Source organism: Thamnophis sirtalis, unplaced genomic scaffold, assembly GCF_051295495.1.
Source record: "Thamnophis sirtalis isolate CommonGarterSnake01/CBP01778 unplaced genomic scaffold, rThaSir2_p1.2 scaffold_3, whole genome shotgun sequence".
Lineage (NCBI taxonomy): Eukaryota > Metazoa > Chordata > Lepidosauria > Squamata > Natricidae > Thamnophis > Thamnophis sirtalis.
In genome coordinates, this window is record NW_028261383.1 from 66489405 (window position 1) to 66513098 (window position 23694).

Below are 23694 nucleotides of genomic sequence, written 5' to 3' on the forward strand. Positions count from 1 at the left end.
AAAATGAGGACCCAGATTGTTGGGGGCAATATGCTGACTCTCTGTAAACCGCTTAGAGAGGCCTGAAAGCCCTATGAAGCGGTATATAAGTCTACTGCTATTGCTATTGCTATAAGTCTGGAAAATCTGAGAAGCAGTTCTTCATCCAAATTGTCAATTAATGTTGAAAAATAAAAGTTGCCATATTTTAACCGTCATTATCACTAATGAGTAGCGAAGGAGTATTCCCACCAAAGCAAACTCTACTTTCAAATACTATTTTGTGACAAAAAATTAAATATTATTTTGATATAGTGCTATTTATTCAGTGCTGGTTAAACTTATTAACACTATAATGTTTAAATAGTTTCAGACATTGAAGATTTAATAAAAGAAATGTATTGCTGTGAACACCCCAGAAAAATTACCATTTAATAATATCATGATTATACTAATGTAATGATAATATTTACAAATATACTATAATTTTATAATACCAATTTATGATATAACACAATAAGTCACAGTGAACTTTTTGCTTGCTATAGCCAGAACTTTACAATTGTTATGGTGGTTTTCTAAAATATATATAAAATAGAAAATGAGACTGTAATCAAAATTCAAATGAATTATTAGAGCTCATTGTCAGGTCACAGACATTTAAAAATATTGAGTAAGCCATAAATAAGAATGTGAAAATATATAAACTTTGCAATTGCACTATAATGGAAAAGCTGCAAAATACTAAGATGCCAAAGACATCTAAGACACTTAGTGAGCTATATGAAAAGGTAAGATCCATTTTAAATGTATAGTATCCTTTCAGTGTCCGTCTAGGAGATTGGCTTCTTGCCAGTGTTCCTTGTTAAAAATGTGTTAAATATATTTGGCATGAATTTGTTACAATGTTCCTCGTTCATTACAAATTCTAATGGGAGGCAATCATTTAAGGCAGGGGTGTCAGATTTCATTGAGGGCTGCATCAGGGTTATATTTGACCTCGGTGGGTCGGAGGACTGTGGGCATGGCCAGCTCAATGACACTTGTGTTGGGGGCACCTGTGGTGGTCCAAGCATTCTGACAGCAAAAATGGAGCTTGGGAGGACTGTGCGCAGCCCTCCCAAACTCCTTTTTTGTCGGCAGAGGGCTGCAGGAGGCCATTGCAGACAAAAACAGAGCTCGGGAGAATAGGGCGGCATACAAGTTCAATAAAACTAAACTAAAACTAAACTAAACTTTCAAGCACCATTTTCATTGGCAGAGGCACCATGAGCTGGTCCTTTATGGTGTTGAAGGCCATATCTATGCACCCTGTGGGCCTTGAGTTTGACACCCCTGATTTAAGGCAAAGATCCCCAACCTGTTGGTCATGGACCACCAGTCATCCATGAGAGGTTTGCAGCTGGGCTTCAGAAATGGCCGGTGAGCACATGTGCACACCCACATCCTCCCTTGCACAAGCAGTGGACAAGTGCATGCATGTGCACTCCACTTGCACGAGCTCCTCTCTCTCTCTCTCTCTCTCTCTCTCTCTCTCACACACACACACACACACACACACACACACACACACACACAGACGCAAACACACTTGCCAGCTGCTCACATGGAACCATCTTCTCTCCCCTCTCACTGGTCCACAAAGCCAGAAACGTTGGAGAACTCTGATTTAAGACAATAAAATTTGTATAATGAAGACAAAAAAAATTAATTAACTATTTTTAAGAATACTATGATGTATGTCATGCATAACTGCAGTGGTTCAGCAACTTTGTAAATATCTGGCAGAATAACCAAAAGTTGTGCTTAATTTGAAACTTATTTTAAACTAATTTTTAAAAATCAGTCGGTGACAGAAATCCTGGTCAATTGCCATTGCAACCTCAGAATTACCTGTGCTGGCAGACTAACTTTTACACCTTTTTAAAAAGCAAGCTCTTTAATGGACTGTGAGAATTCTGTAGGCTTATATTGGTTTCAGCACAGCATTTGCTAACCCTGTAACATACTGTTTTTATTAAGTATTGAGCCAAATAATCTATTTGCTATATTGGGTGAATTCACAATTGAAAACTGCACTCAGAAGTGCTTCACTAGACCTCTTCATCATATGAGAAGTAGGTGTCAAGTATGATAAAGTTTAGGCCTGAAATTCATACCCCTCAAATCTCCTTTAGTAAGGAAGTTCAAAGGAGAAATGAAAGGCATAGATAACATGATGTTAACCTTTGGCTTTGAAACAGTTTGGGTCAGTAGAATATTGAAACTATAGTTGCTCACAAACTGATAAAAGTCAAATGCAAGTTTGGGCTGCATTATTAATATAAATACATTTTACAAATTTATCTAGTACAGGTAGTCCTCGACTTATGAGCACAATTAAGTCCAACATTTCTGTTGCTAAATCAAACATGTTTTTAAAGAGTTTTGCCTCGTTTACAATTTGCTACCATTGTTAAATGAACCACTGCAATTGTTACATTAGTAAAATGGTTGTTAAGTGACTCTGCCTTCCCCATAGTCTTTGCTTGTCAGAATTTCTGTCATTTGACCATGGGGATGCTTCGACGGTCATTAAGTGTAAAAAAACTATCATAATTCCCTTTTTTTCTAATGCCATTTTAATTTTGAACACTCGCTAAATGAACTGTTGTACGTTGAGGACTACCTGTACTATTCTGAGAACTGTATCAAAATTGGGGTACCACATTTTAAAATTCAGAGAAATTGGAAACAGTATTTTTAAAAAGGCCAGAAGGATGATTGGGGACTAGACACTAAATCCCATGAACAGAGATCAGAGGAGTTGGGTATGGTGAACGTCAGGAAATTATGACTGATGAAGGGAATTATAAACTTTGTCAAGAAAGTGAATGTGATATGCCACATTCCCCCAATCAAGGGATGAAATAATGGATTTACATGAAGGTAGCTTCTGTTTGAATGTTTACAAAAATGCAAACATTTCTACAAGTTTCTACAAGTTAGAAACAATTACCAAGGGAGTTGGTCAGCTCTCCTTAATTGGATACAATTTGAGGTGAATGTATTTAGGGAAGCATATAAAGAAGAGGATCTTCTAATAATAGAGGACTTCAATTATTATTAGACTGAGACATTTTTTGAGTATATTTTTATTATTTTTATATTTAAAACAATGCAGTACTGCGAAGTCTGACCATACATTCACATTATGTACAACTAGTCTCAACCATTAACAATTAGCCTACTTAATACATTGTCTATCCTTCTGTCCAATCACAATATATACAGTTTGTTCCAGTCTTGTCACTTGTCTTATACCAATCATAAAATCTGTTCCAGTCTTCAAAATATTCTGATTCCCCTTTATTTTTAAGTTCAAGAGTGAGCCTATCTGCTTCCGCACAGGCCAACCCTTTTCTGATTATATCTAGCTCTGATGGTATATTTTTATTAGACTGAGACATTAATGCCCAGGCCATGACAAAGAAAACCAAATTTCTAGGTACTTTAAATGATTGGCCTTTAAACAGATGGCTTTGGAGCTGAGTGAAGAGGGACAACCAGAGGTTTAACAAGAAATGTTGACAGAATTAAGGTCTGGTGCAAAATTGCCAGCCAGATTCAACACATTCCCATTTGATTACAAAAAGAGAAACTTTTAAAAAACAAAGGGATTGGTGAAAAAACCCCAAGAGGACCATTTTTCTCCCTAATACTTGCAGGAAGTTTTAAATGACAATATTGGGGTTCCACTGAAATATATTCCACACTGTTATATCAGGTCATGCCTTAGAAGAAGTTGGTAGGAGGAATAAAAGGAGAGTGGCACCTGGGCAAGAGACTAAACTGTAGATACACAGTCTATTAGATAAGTAAGACCCTGTTCTGCTTCCATGTCTTTCAGAGACAGATCTCGAACACAATGATTTTATGATTTAAACGTAAGAATGAGTAGTACTCTATAGAATTAAATCTAGAGCTCTCTAAACTGGAAACTCTGTGGACCAAATTAGAACAACCGTAGCTTATTAGCAGGCTGGTAATTATTGTTTACCCATTTTGATAAAGACGAGAGTAAGGATCTTTAGATTTTTTTTTTTTAAGTCTTGGTGTTTTAAGGAGCAAAAACCAGAACTTTGTATCACTCTCGATACCTGAAGTAGTTAAGAGGAAATAAAGAAGAAAAAGAAGTTTTAAGGGCAAAATAAGAAGGTTGCATACTTTGGCCTAGATCTCATTCATAGTTCAGTTTATGAAGGGGAGATATTATCTTCCGAATGCAGCCACTTTCTTTTTTTTCCTCATTCTTCTCTTGTTTTTCTTCTCTTACACATTCATCATATTATGTCAGTTATTTGCCTGTATTGCATGTCCATGTGAAACCTGTTTTTTTTTTTAAAAGGAGCACTTTAAGATTTGGTGAGTGGATATGTTTTTGAGCCCGTGTGCTTTCTGCAAACATTTGGAAAGCATCTGGAACCAAATGGACATGAACACAGATGTCAAAAATAGCTTGCATTTTACTACCGTTATTAAACAGTTTCCCCATTTGCCCTTTCTGTTGATTCTCTCTCTCTCTCTCTCAGTGTCTTTCTGCAAATCACTCTGGAAAGGAGAAGGGCAGGAAGTCAAAGTCTGTGTAGCAGGCCTTCACTCAAAAGAAAAACAACCCAAAAAATAGTTACAAACTACTAAATCTTTTGCCTCTTTAGGTCCTCTAGTGGTATTTATTTTTTGGATTCTTTCAAAGGACCTAAGAGTCATAGTGGCTACTTAGTTAGAATCGCTCCATTGTGATATGGCAACATGTACATTTAATAAATAAATAAAATCCAGAATCCTAGCCAATATGAGGATCTCTTGGCTATCCATGGAAATGTGATCCAAGAGCTAAAAAGATTTTTTTAAAGTCCTTGTGTCATATCTTCATTTTTTTTTTAAATTCAGCTTCCATATTCTGCTTTTGTATGGATGCTTAGAGAATACTGCACTTAGAGTTGCAGTTACTTTTCAGACAAATGCTCTCTCTGTATAGATAGAGATTGTTCATGGCTATGATTGTGTTTATGGCTATGTATAGGTAGGTTCTTTATACTGTACTTTCAAAAAGACAAATATGTGTCGTTCAATTTTAGCAGGTGGAAAACATTTTCTCCTTCATTTCTCTAAGAATTGTTTTCTTTTGTTTAAAAATAAAAATATTTATGCTATGCCCTGATTAACGAATCAAATGATGGAGAGTTTTGCAAAACAACAACAATTTTGCCACTCTTCTTGAGGCTAGTGAGAATGCTGAAGCATAAACCTATATATTTCAATTGCAATTGTATAACCTCCTTGATTGTTTAGCTGAGAAGAAAGTTAATGTTAACAGTATCAGAGTGTAAGTTATTGAATTAGTCCACATGGTAAAATATCAAGAACATCAGGGAATTGTAAACCAGTTTTATTTAGTTCCCAACCTGTGCCAAAATGTCGGGAACTGGCTCATAGATCCTTCTTATAGTTGGAACATGTGCTTCTTGTTATTTCACGTGAGGGCTTCCTGTGTCTATATATCTCTTTGAGCAATACACAGCACACAAAGGAATGGGAGCTATGTGCCTTCACAAACTGCAAGGCATGACTTACAGTTTTCATAAAAAGCCTGAAAAGATTTTATGTGCCAGAACTAGTAATCCGATCTACTTTAGAAACTCCCAACCAATCTGAAACTCCAACAAAAGCAATTAACATCAATATAGGCCCAGATATTTTAAACTATGGACTTGGATAGATCAGGGACAAAAGATAAGGGTGTACACATACAGCCTTTCCATGGACAGACTAATTGATGTATATGTGTACTGTGGACATTGCTGTTAGTTTCTTATTGTTCCTCATTCAGAGCTGATGATAAGCTCTGCATAAGCTCCAAGAGGAAAGAAAAGTATATTGAAAGATGTCATAGGAGCAATGTTTGTTCAGCATATTGTGCTCTGATATTGGGTCAGTTTTGGTGTTGTTTGGTGTAATTGTGATGATTCCACTGGCAATTTGTGCATTAAATCTTCTCTCATATTTAAATCCTAGTCTCTGGCATGTCTCAAATTTGTTATTTTGCAAGTAAAAGGGATGTAAGGTAGAATGTTGTTGTCTTTGTAGTTCCTCCAACAATTCAACAATTTCCATCATTGCAGAACATACCATTCTCAATTCTGCACTGTCTTGAGAATCCGTGAAGTAAATTTAAATACATTTGTTTTGCAGGTTGGGATCTGGCATTAAAGGTCTGATGTAATGTTGAATTTGCCCTTGTACAATCATAGAAGGATTCTAACCTTTCCTCGTTGGAAGACTTCTTTGGCATCAAAGGATGTCATTTGAAGAGACAATTCTTTGTTCTTCTAGAACTCATTTGCAACAGGTTCATCATTGCTATCAGAATTGAAGAGTTCATTAGGTTGCAACCTGCCTATTCTGACTACCCTTCATACAGCAAAACTGGTGGCTTCTTTAAGGAATAGAACACAGGCTAGTGAAGGAAAACTTTGGCCGTGGCACCACATAGAAGAAATATTGCATTCTGCAACTCTTCCTCTGTTGAAGTTTTGTTGTTGAAGGCAGATGTTACTATGTCAAAAAATTGTTGCAATAATTAGTGTTTGCCACATAACTTCCCTTTCTTCCTCCATCTTTTCTTGTCTCCTCATTCTGTACATTTCCTTTTGATTCTGAAGACATGCACCCCTTCCATTCCTTCGTTTTTTCATCTCTCCTCCTTTTTGCTACATCCCAATGATGTTGGTGTCATCTCTTGATCATGACCTCCCTCCTCTCTCCCCACTATGGCACAATTATGCTAATGATGTTTTCATTTAATCATTTTTTTAAATCACAATGTTGTATGTTGCCATTCGCAACTCAGGACAATTTAGAATCCCTGCTGTGATGGCTGGAAGAGATAACTGAACAGAGGATAGAGTTGTTTCTATTGGGTATTTCTTATGGGAAAATGGGGGAAAAATTACAATACATAACATTACATATATTAACGGCAAGTAGAATCATTTTAGCACGGAACTAGAAACAAGCTGATACTCCTCCAGACCCAATTATAAGAAGGAAAATCTATGAATGTGCAGAAATGGATAGAGTGTCTATGGAAATGAAGGAGAGGGAAGAATCTGAGTATTATCAAATTTGGAATAGATAGTATTCCTGGCTTGAGAGTAAATGTAAAACTTAAGGTATAAATATTAAAAGTATAATATAAAATGTATAGTATAAAATGTATAAGAAATATATGATATGGATTTGTGAATAGATGTTACTGTAATTTATATGATATAATTTAGGATGGTATTACAGAGATAGATTTTTTTGTAAATAGGATTGAAAAATGTTAGCAACCAGTTCTCTGCCCATGGAAGGCATGGCCTACTATTGCTCCTGCACCATGGCTGGGGGTGGGGCGTTTTCACCCTTCCCAGATTCTGGAGGCTTTCTTTGAGCCTCCGGGAGGGTGAAAACTCCCTCAGGTTCTGGAGGCCCACAGAGGCCGGAAACAGGCCTGTTTCAGGACTTCCGGGACTTCCAGGAGGCCCATTTTTCACCCTCTCAGAGCTTCCATGCGGGCCCTGAACTCACCTGGCATGATGAACGGGCTGCGTGGAGATTTCTGAGAGGGGCCGGGTGTCCCAGCCAGTCCTTACAACTACTGGTTCAGCAAACCAGATGTAAAATTAACATCCAGTTTGCCTGAACCAGTCCGAACTGGCTGAATCCTACCCCTGAGCAGAATCCAGTAGCACTGAAGCAGTGCCGAGGTGGTGCAGTGGTTAGGGTGCAGTACTGCAGGCCACTTCAGCTGATGTTATCTGCAGTTCAGCGGTTCTAATCTCACCAGCTCAAGGTTGACTCAGCTTCCATCCTTCCGAGGTGGGTAAAATGAGGACCCCGACTGTGGGGGCAATATGCTGACTCTGTAAACCGCTTAGAGAGGGCTGAAAGCCCTATGAAGTAGTATATAAGTCTAACTGCTATTGCTATTGCTACATCACAAATTTCATTCCCTCAGGGTTTATGAGTATGTATTTTGGATACATTATGTAAGTTACCTCATTTGAGGGACCTTGATTCAAAAAATGTTGCCCTATGATGCACCATTTCACTCAGATAAAGGTAATGACAACAAGAGTTTAGTGATGTCTAGATATGTTTGAATAAATCCTGTGCAATATGTTACACAGTATGTGTTGGAATTATTAGTGAGAAAATTATCAACAGATTTGACTGGTGTTTGTGTCTTCAGCCTTCCCAAAGTTAATAGTACTAGTCTTTTTCACCAAAGCATTTATTGCAGTTTGAGTGTTCACTATTGAACCATAAGTATTCAGAGATTACAGCCTAACTTCATTCTATCATTGAATCTAATATAGTGTATCCATTCTATACTAAATGTATGTATTTCAACCTGCAAGTGCTTTCTCCTAAAAATAAAAATTCCTCAGCTTTCTAATCATTTACTTTTAGATATATTCTTAAACTATGATTTAGTCATGCATATTCTGTATTTTACAAAGCCGTCGGGAAATTGTGGAAGGAACATATATTCCTTCTGTCTAAAAACAACAAACAAATGAAACAAAGAATTACAGTTATTCTGCTACTGTTGAACATGATGAGGCTGAACTTTTTCTGTATGACAGATTAACAACTTATTAAAATACTTTTTATGTTAATTTATGTTAAATTCTCCTGTTCTCAGTGAACATCAGTTGTGAAGATTAGTCTTAAAGTTAGATTTCTCTTTGTTAAAGAGTACTTTACAGATTCTTCTTCTAAGTTAATAATTTCTATCATTGAAGGTTTATTTTGTTGGCACAAAACATTTTTACTACTGGTTCTGTGGGCGTGGCTTGGTGGGCAAGGCTTGGTGGGTGTGGCAGGGGAAGGATACTGTAAAATCTCCATTCCCTCCCCACTCCAGGGAAAGGTTACTGCAAAATCCCCATTTTCTCCCAATCAGCTGGGACTCGGGAGGCAGAGAATAGAAGGGAGCAGGGCCAATCCGAGGTGGTATTTATCAGTTCTCCGAACTACTCAAAATTTCCGCTACCGGCTCTCTAGAACCGGTGCAAACCAGCTGAATACCACCACTGCCTCCAAGGTTCCTTCTGTTATTCTGTAATTCTGTTATGGGTATTGCTGATATTCATTATAAATTCCTACATGATGATAATGGCCAATCCCATCTGACTCAGAGACAAATGTAAGTTATGTAAAGTTGCAGCTTCAGACAACCTTCTCTATGCTGAACTAGGTTTAGGTTTAGGTTTATTAGATTTATATGCCGCCCTTCTTCCAAGGACTCAGGACGGCATACAACATTAAAAGAAACACATAATACAAAAGTTTTAAAAAAAATAGAATATCCCAAACCCAATTAAAATTGACAATGACATTTTTTGAAAAAAAAATGTGAATTAAAATTAACAGTGATCAATAATTTATTTTGTTTTGTTGGCTTGCTGGAAAAGCCAACTTTTTAGGGCGTGTCGGAAGGACTGGAGGTCAGGGATTATACAAGCTCCGGGGGCAGCTCATTCCAGAGGGAAGGCGCTCTCACAGAGAAGGCTCTAGTGTCACTAGCTGACACTAGAGCCGACACTGGCCGATGGCACCCAGAGGAGGCCAACTCTGTGGAATCGCACTGGACAATGGGAGGCTACCGGTGGCAGTAGGTGGTCTTGCAGGTAGCCTGGACCTAAGCCATGGAGCGCTTTAAAGGTCATAATTAGTACCTTGAATCGCCCCCAGAAGACAACCGGCAACTAAATCATTCAACACCATGAAAACTAACATTTTGGATGATTTTTTTTTTGTTTTCCTACAGTTATCAGAGGAGCTGGAGAAAGAAGCATATGCAGCACTGAAAGATAAGAAGAAAAAAAGTGTGATTTACCAGATTCTGGATGTGAATGCCACTTTTGGAACACTGTCACAGCAAGACTACAGATGTGGGGAGGGAGCCCAAAAGGTTACCCTTAAAAATATGCTGCATAAATAAATGTCTTCTCCATTATTTCTTGCAATCTACTATGAAGTCAGATACTTTGGAAAACAATTAAGGGGCTTGATCGGAAACCAGAAGAACTTCATTTCCTTTCATGGGGGTCACATGAATTATTTCACTATTTTTAACTGAGTTACCATCTGCTCTGAACATTACTAAAACAGTTCATTGAGATGTGAGGTTTCATTTGATTTCTATTTTTTTTTAATATGCAGTTAGAATTTCATTTGTTGTAATGAAATTTGTAATGTAGCAAATTTCATTTGTTGAAATCTTTAGCTGATTTCTTCTTGAGTATCATTTAGCATTCAATTATTATAAGTATTAGAAAACTGTTGCATAATGATGTTCAAACTATCATGTGCCCAGTAATATTGTTTTTCAGGGTAACAAAAACTATATTTTTATTTTCCTTTTCTTTCTTATTGTAGTTACCGATTTTGATACTGTAACCGCCAGTATTAAGCTCTGGGCCAGGTTGGAAATGAAAAATATATACATACAAACATGGTATGTGTCTCTTACAATGTATGGAGCATCTAATAATGAAACCCTTATACATAACTATTTAGAAGTAATTTCCATTGAATTGAATGGAGCTTACTTCCAGAGAATCATGTATAGGATTGTCAGTTAAGCTGGTGAAAAATTATTTATGCAGGGGGTCATTGTATACCTGGATGATAGAAGCTTGAAGGGAGCATGTGTGCATACTTTTATGCACAAGCATCTAAGGAGATACATCAACCCTTAGTCATCCAAAGGCACAGCACAACAGTCTTTTATATAAAAGCTGGGACTCTTACTTTTTATAATTGAAATAAGGAAATCATGATTATTTAAATATATGCAGTGAGTCTCCTTTACCAGAAAGGAGCATTCCACATTGTTTCATGAAAAAGGGAAGCAATGCTTTTCATAACTGATAGTGCATTTTCAATATTGACAAAAAAAAGTGTTATTAACTTAAAATGGATCTCCATCATTTAACGGGTTTTGATAGATGTGAACATGTTAAAGCACATGCCAGGAGGGAGAAATAAGGTGGGCTGAAGGACCCACCTTGAAACTATTTTATGTAGTGAGAGATTATTATTTATGGTTAAATACGTGCTGAATCCCCAAAGTAAAGCTCTTTCTTTAACGAACATATTCCTTCTACCTAGCACATATGTGCAGGCAAACGTTTAGTTCATTGGCTGGCACACCTTTTTGCCAGTGGGAAGAACATTTCATGGCTCATGTTAAGTGAATACTGACTATCTACAGATACTTTTTTTAAAAAAAGCGTGCAATCCACCATTCACATCTGTTGTGAAACTTCCATTCATTTCATATGATATGTGCTGGGCTTTGTTAAAATGAATGGAAGTCATGCAGCAGTCATGCTTGGTAGGCTGTTTCCCCATGAAATTAAACATGTGTGGCCTTAAATCTTAGTGGTTTATTTTCTTTCTCTCTCGCTCTGCTTCTTTGAGGAAAACAGTTTCTGAACCGGATATTCCTAAATCCTTGCACTGAATTTAGAAAATATGTTGGCATTATTTTTGAATGGTTGGTGCAATTAAATCTATGTATCCTGTATGAGCCATACATACTAACAATCCTTCTAGACATTATGATTTCTCTAGAAAACAGTAAGCTATTAGTTGGTTGCACCATCATTCTTGATGAAATTAAGGAGCCACTGAATGCAAGTAGAATCTCTGCTTGATTTTCATTCCATTTAATAACATGGAATAATAAATCTGTACAAAATCTGTATAGCGTAGATAATCCATGTTCATATATGATTTTAAAAGTTTGTCCTTTAACTACCAATGAATTTTTCAACTGTTTGAGTTTGTTTGTTTGTTTGTTCAAAAAACAAAACTCCTGAGAGTTTCTTTAGCACATATGACAAATGTTGCACTTGTGAACTTGGACAACTCAACGTGTTTCTTTTAACAAAGTTGTTGTCCTAGTAAGGGACCAGGGTCTGGACACAATCTTCTGCAATGTTCTTTGGTACCTGCACCAAGTAAATGGAAGAAAAAGACTATGAAGTAGAATACTTATTTCTATGCCGTGTGCACAAAGAGCTTTAAGGAAAATTGTGCCTTCTCGGTCTTTTACTGTCAGGTCTTTACCTTAATCTGCAACTGAATACTTGAAGTAGGAAATAAACTAGGAAAACATAGGGTCCTTAAAAACAAAACTGTATAGCTAAATATTTATATATACATATATGTATGTATGTATGTGTGTGTGCGTGTGTGTGTGTGTGCCAAATTTGTCTCAAATATTATTTGGGGTTATTGATCCTAACTTTTATCAAGGTCTAAGACTTAGACCCAGTGTAAGAAAATTTTGTCTCGTATTATTTTGGGTTTTTTTTCCATTTGTCATGGAATTCTACAATGTGGGGGAGGGATCTTTTCAGATATATATGTATATATATATAAAAAGAATCTCTGGGTTTACAATAAACACTGTGACATTGGACAGAGATTTTATTTGAGCAATGTTTGGTAGTTTACTTCCCCCTTAAAATGTTTTAAAAAATCAAACCTTTTGGTTAATATTTAAGAGTAGTCTTGTTTTCTTGTAGGATCAAGCTTGTACTGCACATTCTTTCATTTACATGTACAGAATGAATTTTGTATTTAAATGAATTTTATGTAACCAGTATGCATGTAAATGCACATTGACCTTTATTTGAAAGTGGGTTTTGATTTTCTTTTGAAGTAGTACTCTAAAAAGACTTCCAACGTGTCACAACATGTACCTGTATTTTCCTTTGGTGTAGAGTGATTGTTTGAATGTAATGTTATGCAACAAGGGGTCCGTGTTCCCTATTTATCTTTGAGCCTCATTTGATAGTGCTTCTTGTAATAATTTTCTTCAAGTGAGCGGCATGTTCTGGATTGTGAACTTGACATGTGGTTAAGGATATTGATATGAAACTAAGGAATCCTTAGAAATTATCAGTGGGCATGTTTTAGAGCAGTCATTGTAATATTAATGTCTTGTAGAAGTGTTAAGTACTACGGTATAACACTGTTATCATGTGTATGAGAAGTGCTTGATGTTGATTGGCTTGTTTATATTCATCAAATAAATCTGGTTTCTTTCTGAACAATGTGCAATATCATTTCAAATTATTTATTTTTCCTCTGTTACTCAATAGGAAATGCTAGTCATGGTTTATGTCCTCGGCTCCTGAAGCCCATCTACAGTTATGAATATTCCTAGCCATGCAGAGTACTCCCTGACTAGTTCAAAAGAGTTGGACAGTTGGATACTTTCCTACAAACACAGACTGCACCTTAACACAACAATTTTGCTCATAAAGAGCACAAGAAGCATAGCCAATGTCTCATGTATTTAATGAAAACATTTGCTTTTTTTAAAAAAAAATGAAAAAATCCCATGGATGAAACTCAGCAATTTTTCTTCTAAATGTTGGTGGCAAAAGCTGGATATCTTTTAGGAAGCACCTGCAAAACAGGTGCTTGCTGGGTATTTGTAGCCACCAGCCATGGCTTAATATAAAGATTCTTAATTGTTGGCCATATGCAGCAAATTTCATGGATGTAGGGGAAAATAATACTTTTTTTTCAAAACAGCCCTAGTCTTCCTACATGTAACAATTGTAATCTGACCAGAACATTCTAATTCATGGCAGAGTGGAGGGAAGATTATCTTCAAAGAATGATCTTTGAAAGTTCTTATATTGAAAAAGGAGAATAATTTTCTACCATACTCCTCATTGTTTTCCATACCAGAAATCCCAGAATTCTTCTTACCAGAACATGCTAGCTACTTCAGAATGACTTCCAAAATACTCTACATAATAATATGAAGAAAATATACATATAGATATGCAACATCAACTCAAAGATAAATTCTTTTGCGGTCAAAGAATCTGATACCACAATAAGGAATTTTCAGTACAAGTCCACAACATATACAAAAAGCATTTTTACAGGTACATGTGTACAGATCATAGTCACATGATATGGACTTTATTTTCGTCACATTATTCAAGTCTGAAAATATCCTATGTTTGTGTTATGCTAAAACAAGATCCAGCTTGATGGATAAGATACAATTCTGGTCTAGTCATTGAATGTTCCACGCACAGTGATGAATTTCTGAGTAATTTTTATATAAATAAGTTGATCCTTCAGAATTGTAGCAGAATATCAAGCATTTTTTTCTTTTAAAAAAACCCCATGAAATTCTCTGTGTTTATGAATTATTCAAACTTTCTCTGTGTTTATGAATTATTCTCAAACTTTTTGCAAGAAGAAAATGAGAATCACAAACAGATACTTATTATTTCTGGTTCCCATACTTCAAAAAGACCCCTGGTTGTGCATGATTAGCCTTTCCAATCATGTAGAAATATGGAGGGTTGTTTCTCTTGTCATTGGAAAACTGGGAACTCCACCTCCTCCTAACATCTTTTGTCCTATGTAGGCTATCTCTATTCAGTTGCACAACGCTGCTGCCTCCAGTGCTTTCCAGAAGAACCCATTTGACCACTGCTGGATGCCAGATTAATTGGGTTTCTGATGTGATCCAACAGGATTGCTCTTATTCTCACCACAAAGTTCAATAGCTCTCTCTCATTTTCCCAGAATTCCTGGCAGAGAAAGAAATGCTTTCTAATTCTGCAAAAAAAAAGCAAGTTGTGAAAGCAGATTAAAAACTTACTGGGTGGATGCCATAAAACTCTTTTTCTGCTTATAATTGACCTATGCGGAGGGAGAGGATTAAATTGATGAATAGCAAAAAAAAAGAGGATAATTTAAGGATAAATAAATATCTTTGAGGGTAAAATATGTGAGACATTGAAACAAATGGCAGCATCAGTTAAGTACATAAGAAGGATCCTGCTGGGTCAGACCAAACGATAGCGAGTCCAGGTCTTTATTGTCTCAGAGTTCAGCCAGATGCTGTTGGCAGCTTCTCACTTAGACGAAATTTGTAAAACTCACACCACTGATAGTTAAAAGAGGGCACAGTGTTACATCTAAGATGAATATGGAATTTCTGTGCTATAATTTATTCAGAACTGAAAGTCCCATGGAATCCTAATAACTATGATGGTCATTAATTTCTTTATTCTCCAATTAAAACTGTCCAAATTGCTAGTCACTACTAACAATCACTCGTGGTAGTGAAATCCATAGTTTAAGCTGAAGGCTGTACAAAAAGCAATTCCTTTTATCCATCACAGCACTCACAACCTATTTTGATTGGATGATCCATAGTGTTAATATTGTGAGACGGGGAGAAAGGTTTTGCCTTTGGCCAATCTTTCCACATCAAGCATAGCTTTACACATTTCTTTTTCCTCCCTTATTCATTTCTTCCTCCTAAATGACATGGTGTAACATTTAGATGCCATGGGAGTGACAAAACAGAATTCTAGTAACTCAAACAGCAATATGATCCTGCAGTCTTAAAGTTTTCCAACCACTTGTTTAGAAATTTGTTTATGAGATCTTTAAAGGTGATATAAGGTCAATGCCCGTGATGTGTAAATTTGGAATGGAGAAGTGTATAGTCCCTTTTCAGCTACATCGAAAGCTCTTGTGTGAAAAACCTAACAACTCTAGATAAACACAATTTTGAACAATGAAGCCATAAGGCCAGCTGCTTAAAAACTGTTCCAGGTTCCCATCCCAAAGAAGTAAGTGGTCTCCAGATGTTCTGGCACTAGCAGTTATACTAGGTCTTCATTCTCCTTATGATGCAAAGATGAGCAATCTGGCAATTCCAGATGTAAAAATGAATGCATGGGAAGGAACAGTTAGCAACTTGAAGAAAGCTCCAGGAACTTTTCCAAGAGTAGGGGTACCAATAGAAACAAATGGAGGGGGAAAGGGGGCATTCAAAATGAGATTCAACTATTGGACTGATAACTTTAATTCAAACTACTAAAACTAATGGATTAATTAAATTGTCAATATTCTCTTTAAGATATTTCCAAGAACTCTTACATGCTGGACTGCTGATTTCAATTGAAAAGAAAGTGGAGAAAAATGGTATTTGTGTAAGATGCAGTGAGAGAAGAGGTGACAGAAAAGTATCCCAATTAATGCTCTGGCCTTCGGATTTCAGAATCTTTGAAAAACTCTGGAAGACACTAAATTGACTAGACATGGCATCACACGAGGTGGGAGGATGGTCAAAAAAATCAAGATGTCAGCCATAACTATATAATTCAATGTGTCCCTTACTTTCACATCTCTGACCCCATGTGAAAAAAGGAACTGGGCTTTACCCACATTTTCAGCCACCATTTTGGTGGGCTTTTTTAAAAAATTCCCCCTTAGTTTTACTTCATTTTGTGTGGGAAGCTATATAAAAATTACAGAAAGCTGTTTTATCTATGTCTGTCCCAAAATAATTTAGACCTGAATATAATGTATCGCTGAATGATTCAGATTTAATTTTTAATTGTTTATTTTAAAAAAAACTGTTAAATACGGTATTTTTCAGAATATAAGACACACTTTTCTCCCTAAAAGAGACTGAAAATTTAAGTGCTCCAAATGAAGCTTTTTTGAAGCTTTTTTTTCAGCCCTAATGAGGCGCTAACGAGTGAAGCGATCTTTCGTGCCTTGCCTACTTTTCTCTTTGCTTCTCTCTCTGATGATCTGCTGTGCTTTAGAAGCTGTTTTTTTTATCCCCAAGCAGGGAGAAAAAGTGCATGTGCAGATATTCAAAACCAGCAAATTTATGTGCTGAAGCTGAACAGACTAAGGACGTTAGCCAGATGAATAATTGATAGGCAGAATCCCCCCCCCCCTATTTTTGACCCCAAAAACTAAGGTTTGTCTTATACTATAGTGCGTCTTATACTATAGTGCGTCTTATACTATGAAAAATACGGTATATACAGTAAAATATAAAGTCGAGAAAGTGTTTAAAATGTGTTTAATTTGAAGGGAATTTTCCCCCCTATAACAAGCATGAAAGTGGGCAAAACAAAGATCTCCGCTGCCTGTTTGAAACCAGTTCAAGACTGGAACAGTCAGATTTTTCTTAGGACATAGTTCTATAAGCAGGTAGTTACCAAAGAACATGACAAATGATTTTTGTTTGTTGTTTTACACAATTTTTGACACATTTTAGTTCCTGTCTACATTTTGAACATATGATTGTAAAAACAGAATGCCTGCCTATTTCCAGACAATTATAAAAATATCGGCAAAATGGGAGCTACTTTATGTTTCCAACTGGAAAATTATTCAAGACAAATAGTTTGTGTACAAATTAAACTTTGTTTTTAATTGAGTGAGTTTACATTAATTAATATCAGTTAATGAGCATGATTGTCCATGATCTTCAAACTCAAGAAAGATGCAGATTGATAATTTACATGTACAAGATAAAGATATGGATGCTGTGCCTGTCAGGAAAGGATATCCTCAATGCCAGGAGATGTTGCAATAATGCTTTACCAGCCTCTAATGCCAACCACTTTATCTGTGGAAGTTTAAATCTGAAGCTGAAATACGAAGAAAATTGCAGTAGGCTGGGAATTTGAAACTGACTTCTGGAAAATGGAAAATGTGGCCATTCAATGCTCATCTTATGTGGCCTTGTCAGGTTTTTATTGATAAACTTCATATCACTGTATAGCGAGTTCTTATAAGATAGTCTATGTCAGGGAAAATTAAAACTACGTATTTATGAATCATGAATCCCAATTTTGCCCCTTTAATTATTTCTTCATGCTTGCTGGATTTGGAAGTAGGGATTGATCCCTCTGATAAGATAGTCAAGAATAACCTGCCCACAGTTGTTGGATACGAGATGGCGGCAAATCAATTTCACAATAAATAATAAATAAAATAACAGAAACAGAATAACAAAGTTGGAAAGAACTTTGAAGATTTTCTAGTCCAAATCCCTGCTTAAGCAGAAGGTCCTATACGATTCCAGGGAAATGGCTGTCCAATCTCGTCTTTAAAATCTCCACTGATGGAGAATTCATAATGTCTGGAGGTAAGTCTTTTCACTGAATAATTGTTCTCACAAACCAGTGGTGGAGTACAGGCATACTGGTGTCTGCTGGGAGCACCAGGTACCATTCCGGTATGGTGCTCGGAGGGCTCGTCCGCCTGCACTCTTACCTGTATTTGAGCCGATCAGGGCTTTCACGCGTGCGCATGGAGCGTACGGTGCCTGCACGATGCTCTGCCAAGCAGCTGGAGCATTGCGTCGTGGAGCATTGGGGGCGGTAAGTACGCATGCACATGTGCATGTGGTGGATGCGCGGCCCTGTTGCACCATACCAGTTGCAATGGGATCTGGAACCCACCACTGCCACAAACACATTAAAAGTGATGTGTTCTTAATATGACTATATAAATATATTGAGAAGGGAAAGTTGTGGATGCTCCAACACTGAAAGTTTTAAAGAAGATGTTGGATATCCATTTGTCTGAAGTGGTGTAGGCTTTCACGCCTAAGCAGGGGGTTGGATTAGAAGACCTCCAAGGTCCCTTCCAACTCTGTTATTTGATTCTATTCTATTCTAAGATATGATTAATATTAAATAATAAAGCACCAGATACTTTTGTCTGTAAATTCACTTACAGTAGCAAGGATGTGAGACCCCTGGTGATATCATGACAACTTCCCCACTAAATTCTAAGAATTACAATGTAATACAATACAATAGCAGAGTTTATAGAATTTTTCAAAGTAGAATTTCTCAAGTTCGGTATGCCACCAGCTAATTGTAGCATGGAATTCCAAAGGTGACACTGTAATTATTAAATCATATTATTAAATCATGTAAATGGCTAGCTCTGAAATCATGTGTTTAAATTTGGGCTGCTCTCCCATGTCAGAATTTATTCTCTGTCAAGCTAAATAGCATTTTCCCCTTTATATCTGAAAGGTGAGCTCTATAAATTTCCTCAGTGAATGTTGTCAAGGAAAGAAGGAAAACCTTGAATAGCTACTGATTGTACTTCCTAAACCAGCCCAGCAGGAAGCAAAGAACCTGATTTAAAAAAAAAACACTGGGTTTTGAAAAATTCAAGAAAGACCTGCTTGGCCCCGGTGATAAGAAGTGTGTTCCAGGTTAACAAAACAGCAGGTGATAAAGAGGCCGCTTTTGCAAGCCTCATTCTAATGCTGTTGAATTAAAGAAGACTGACCGGTCTTTCCTCACAGATCAGGAAAAAACAGAGTAATTTGTACTTTCGTGAGGTGAGATTCTGTACTCTTACCCCTCTGCCTGCTTGAAAGCCGTAATTCTAAATTATCCAATCAATAGATGCAAGCCCAGAAGATGAGCTTGCACCAATTCAGCCAAAACTGTAGAGAGCTAGTTTGTGGCACACCAGCTTCAGGGGTGCCAATGGGGAATGGGTTTTAAAAGAAAGTCAAGATGGCAGCCACAAGAAACAGGTCACACACCTGTTTCTTGTGTGTGTGTCACTCAGAGCCTGTTTTCCTTCAGGTGTTCTCGAGAATTCTGATTCATCTTCAGTGTTAAAGAAAGAGTCAACTGCCAGTCTAGTCAGCTTTTGTTTGGAGCCTGGGAGGCAGGCTCCATCTTGCTAGGCAACGGAAAGGCCTGAGCTGGCACATTTTTATGGGTCTTTTATTTTTCCTGAAAAGCAAATTGTACGTGACTGCTATGAGCATGTTCCTACCCTTTTGTTGGTATGCTCCACATTGCCATTATCCCGCTAGTGGCAGAGACTACTTGTGGCATGATGATGACCCTTGCTCACATATATCACTGTGACTTCAATTGCAGCCAGAAGCCAAGACAAACACCTTGGCAATGAATTACATTCTGCTCCCGGGAGGGAAAGGAAGGGTGCAGCTGAACAGCCAGACAATACCTAGGTAATGCAAAGCAAAGCAAGCTGGCAGTTTCCTTTGTTTTTAACAACTGAGGAGGGGGGGGGGTGGCATTGCTTTACAAAGTAGCTTCCTTGGAGTTCGTCATTTCAATGAAGCTTCAAGTGAAGCAGGGCTTTGAAGCTGCCTTATGAAGCACATGTGTCTCTCTCTGCTTCTAAAGAATCCAGCAAAGCTTCTGGGGACTTTCCAGCACTTTCGAAAGTTGGAATAGGTTTCCATATATGCCGATGCAAGTGCCTGAGGAGGTCTCAGAGCAACACAAAATATTTCGATGAGATGGATTGCAGCCTTATGTCTTCATTATGTCAATAATGACACTGTCATGTGGTGAAGTACCTCAAGGTGAAGTGAGGACATCTCACTTAGACTTTATATAACATACGTAGTAAAACAGATGAAATATGGAAACTCTGGTGTAAAAACCACAGTATGAAAGTTCAACTTGGTTTGTTTGGCTTTTCGCTCTGGCTGCTGTTGAGGGAGCCACACAAAATAACCGTAAGCAAGAGTTTATATTGGGCTTGGCTCCTGACTGTTTCATGGACATGATCATGAAGTATTTTTGGCAACAACCTGGAAGTGATTTGTCATTGCCTTCTCAGGAATTGCAGAAGCCAGGAGTCTCTCCAAACATCAGTTAAAAGTCAGGAACCGTGAGGTGTTTGTTGAAGACCGTGAGGCATAGCATCAAAAAATGAGGTTTTTGTTATTGAGCAGAAGAACATAGATCTCCTCAAGAAATTCACCACAGAACAGAGAGAATAGGAACAATGCATAGCTGTTAGAACTGAAATTTTTAATAGGGAGGAAGATGCTAAACAATGGTAGAATGGAATATAGGAATGAAAGGTAGCCTATATTAGTATATTTTAGCATTGCTTTTCATAAAGATTTCAATTTTTAATCTTTCCGTTCTTAAATCAGGCGCTTCAGAATTATGTTTGAATTATAAGTTTGAAACCATCAAGCTACAAATCAGTGTGCTGTGATATATAATTCCCTGGATATGTAAACAATAGATGCTATGTTACCATATCTTAATAATATGGCATACTTTAACTGTAAAAGAAAAGACAGTGTCATTGTGTCTAATGTTTTATATGAAATATTAAGAAATAAGGGGGGACCTAATATAAAAATGAGTTTCTAATTTACAGGCATTTTGTTAATTGCATATTAAGAGAAGTGTCTCATTGGAAAAAAAGATCAACTACCAGCAACAACAAATAACATATAATATATTTCCCAAGTAAATTAGCAGCCTCCAAAACTGAGATCGATAAGCAAAAGGAATTATACTTATCGAACAAAAAATATTGAACAGTGACATTAGCATTCATGATGTAACAATCCCCTCCCATAATTGCTTTTCTACAAGTAGTCTGAACACACATCCCAAACGCAGCCAACATTAGTAGCAACCACTGAACTAAAGAGCTATCATTTCATCAATAGTCAAACTAACTAAATGAATCCTATGAGGTCGCCTGTAACATAGGTTTAAGAGAGCTAGTTTAGTTAGTGGTTCGGATGCTGGAGACTGAGAGTTCTAATCCTGCATGAAACTGGTTGGGTGATTTTGGGCCGGTTGCATTCTCTCAGCCCACTTCACAGGGTTTTTGTTGTGGAAAAAAAAGAAGAAAAAGAAAGAGAATGATATATGTTTGTCACCTCGAATTCTTTATAAAATAATAAAAAATGAGATTTTAAAAATCTAATAAATGTAAGAGATGAGCATTACATGCTTCCTATTTTGAAAGACTGGTACATGGGCTAGAGTCACTTGATCAGGTTTCCAATTCAACAAGGGTAATGTGACCTATGGTTTAATGGTTTGGATTATATTTATATATGTACATTGGATCAGAGTTGTATATGTCCTGTGCAGCCACAGGACTACACAATATACTAGAGATATACTGTAGCTTGGGGCCGTATAGGAGAGGAATGGAATGAACAGAATTTGGTAGCGATGCGCCCAGTCTAATATGGTTGGACACACATTTTTGTGGGTGGTTACAAGAGATGGAAGGGCATAATTTGGAAGCTTGTCCCCTCCTCTAAGCCAAATACCTCACTTCCAAGTCTAGAGGTCAGTTCACTGAAGTCCTTAGATCAGAGGTGGGCAACTATGACACTGTTATGACCTGAGGATTTCAACTCCCAGAATTCCAGAGCCAGCACTGGATCAGAAATTCTGGGTGTTGAAGTCCACAGGTCATAAAGGTGCCATAGATGCCCATCCTGCCTTAGACTCCACCTACCAAAAATACATTTGTATCTCTATCTTTAAATCTCTATCTACCTCTGCCTCTGCTTCTATCTATCTATCTGATTTGATTGATTGATTGATTTGATTTGATTTATTGCATTTCTATGCCGCCCTATTCCCAGAAGGACTCAGGGCGGCTCACAAACCAAAGTAAGGGGGAGGGGAATACAAACAGGAGGAAAAAAACAGACAAACAACTACAACAGTTTAAAAACACTCAACAACCACACAATTTGAGCGGGGGCGGGGAAACTCGTCAGCCCCAGGCCTGCCGGAACAACCAGGTTTTAAGGACTTTGTGGAAAGCCTGAAGGGTGGTGAGGGTCCGAATCTCCACAGGGAGCTCGTTCCAGAGGGCCGGAGCAGCCACAGAGAAGGCCCTCCTCCGGGTGGTAGCCAATCAGCATTGACCAGTTGATGGAACTTGGAGGAGACCTAATCTGTGGGATCTAATAGGTCTGTTGATCTGTCTGTCTGTCTATCTATCTATCTATCTATCTATCTATCTATCTATCTATCTATCTATCTATCTATCTATCTCTATCTATCTATCTATCTATCTATCTATCCTATCCTATCCTATCCTATCCTATCCTATCCTATCCTATCCTATCTATCCTGCCTCTATTAAAATTTAAGGCATTTTAGGCATTTAGCCTTTGGGATGTTGGAAGAAAACACATATACAGAAGGTTTCCAAATGAATTTGGGCCAAAACAACCAATACTTTGGAAGCTTATTTTCTATACCTACATTGGTAATGTAAATGAAAATAATAATGAATGAAAATAAGGTTACATAAACTGAATATATTCATAGTAGTAAAACAAGTTGATGATAGTTATATTAAGCTGATAATACAATTAAGCTAATAAGCTATTGCATTAAAAAAATTGTCTGATTGCTTTAGGATTTTTTGTTGAGGGAGTGCTCCCTGCTCCAACCATCTGCAGGAGTAGTAGCAAAGGGTCCTTAACACTTCCCAAGGCTGGTCTCTAAGTACCGTGCCTGTTTGATGTTCTGGACAAAGGGATTATGTTCTATTTGTTAAGGTGTCTAAAATGATGGAAGCACATCACAGGATTCCAAGAAGATTATTCTGAAAGAGCCATTCTTCAAAGGATTTCATTTTCTAATCAGTTGGTTCTGAGGATTACATCCCCCTTTCTTCATCCTTACTTCTTCTAAATGCTCCCTGTGACACACATGACCTCATCCATTTGTTCAACTAGAAATCCCTAAAGAGGAATTAAGGAGAAACTGACTGCTCTGGGAAGGCATTTTTCCCTCTTGATAGTGACTTGTTGAATTTAAGATTGCATTCTCAATTCTAGTAAAAGCACAGCTTATTTCCAAATCAAAGACACTGAAAATACAGATGGATAAGATAAATAATTGCTTATTCGATTTCAATTTAGGTAAAACAGATGAAACCAATCAAGCATCATGCCTTCACTTGGTGCTATGATAAAAACCTTGTGTTTTTATGCAGCTCAGCCATGTGTAGAGTTAG

At 37.2% G+C, this 23694-nt stretch overlaps 1 protein-coding gene across 2 annotated transcripts in view; it reads left to right on the plus strand.

Annotated features, from left to right (window-relative positions):
* Positions 1-13001, plus strand: part of ERC2 (ELKS/RAB6-interacting/CAST family member 2) — a 608417-nt gene extending 595416 nt beyond the window's left edge. For both annotated transcript variants that reach the window (XR_015695894.1, XR_015695895.1), the window contains one exon: positions 9842-13001. The gene's annotated coding sequence lies outside the window, so the exon portion shown is untranslated. The remainder of the gene's footprint in view (positions 1-9841) is intronic.
* Positions 13002-23694: the final 10693 nt, after the last annotated feature.